Genomic DNA, 1,675 nt, shown 5'->3' on the forward strand with positions numbered 1-1,675 from the left:
TGTGTGTGTGTGTGTTGTGTGTGTGTGTGATGTGTGTGTGTGTGTGGGTGTGTGGTGTGTGGTGTGTGTGTGTGTGTGGTGTGTGTGGTGTGGTCTCACACACAGACTCCATGGAGAGAGCGCTTTATTGGAATCAATTATGCAAATGAGACATTTAAAAAAATCTGTGGGTGTTTGGGAGGAGGATTTTGGCGTCACTTTTGTTTGTTGGTGTCCAGAACTGGAGAGAGAGACAGGGAGAGAGAGAGACAGGAGATAGAGACAGGGAGAAGAGAGACAGGAGAGAGAGACAGGAGAGATAAACAGGGAGAGAGAGGAGCAGCGGGAGAGAGAGACAGGAAGAGAGAGGACAGGGAGAGAGAGACAGAGGAGATAACATGGAGAGAGAGAGACAGGAGAGAGAGACACAGGGAGAGAGACAGGAGAAGAGAGACAGGGAGAGAGACAGGAGAGAGAACATGGAGGAGAGAGACAGGGGGAGAGAGACCAGGGAGATGAAGGTGATCGATTGGAGAGAGAGACAGGGAGAAACAGGAGAGAGAAACAGGAGAGGAGCGGGAGAGAGGCGGAGACGTATTGATAGAAGGAGAGAGAGACAGGGAGAGAGACAGGGAGAGAGACAGGAGAGAGAGACAGGGAGAGAGACAGGGAGAGAAAGATCGAGGAGAGAGAGACAGGAGAGATAAACAGGGAGAGAGAGAGACAGGAGAGAGACACAGGGGAGAGAGAGACACAGGGAGAGAGACACAGAGGAGGCCTGTGGTGTTGATGGTATCCTCAATGAAATGCTAAAATATACAGACAACAAATTCCAATTGGCTAAACTTAAACTCTTCAACATCATCCTTAGCTCTGGCATCTTCCCCAATAATTGGAACCAAGGTCTGATCAACCCCAATCCACAAAAGTGGAGACAAACTTGACCCCAATAACCACCGTGGGATATGCGTCTGCGGTTAAAATTGGCAAAAAAAACACACACATTACCTTCCACAAGGCCGTGGGGTGAGACAGGGATGCAGCTTAAGCCCCACCCTCTTCAACAAATATTTCAACAAATTGGCGAGGGCACTAGAACAGTCTGCAGCCCCCTACAAGAATCTGAAGTCAAATGTCTACTGTTTGCTGATGATCTGGTGCTTCTGTCACCAACCAAGGAGGGTCTACAGCAGCACCTAGATCTTCTGCACAGATTCTGCCAGACCTGGGCCCTGACAGTACATTTCAGTAAAAACAAAATAATGGTGTTCCAAAAAAGGTCCAGTTGCCAGGACCATAAATACAAATTCCATCTAGACACCGTTGCCCTAGAGCACACAAAAAACTATACATACCATGGCCTAAACATCAGCGCCACAGGTAACTTCCACAAAGCTGTGAACGATCTGAGAGACAAGGCAAGAAGGGCCTTCCATGCCATCAAAAGGAGCATAAAATTCGACATACCAATTAGGATCTGGTTAAAAATACTTGAATCAGTTATAGAACCAATTGCCCTTTATGGTTGTGTGGTCTGTGGTCCACTCACCAACCAAAAATTCACAAAATGGGACAAACACTAAATTGAGACTCTGCATGCAGAACTCTGCAAAAATATCCTCTGTGTGCAACGTAAAACACCAAATAATGCATGCAGAGCAGAATTAGGCCGAAAATCCAGAAAATAGTTGTTCAA

This window comes from Salvelinus sp. IW2-2015, linkage group LG11, assembly GCF_002910315.2.
Source record: "Salvelinus sp. IW2-2015 linkage group LG11, ASM291031v2, whole genome shotgun sequence".
Taxonomy (NCBI): Eukaryota; Metazoa; Chordata; class Actinopteri; order Salmoniformes; family Salmonidae; genus Salvelinus; species Salvelinus sp. IW2-2015.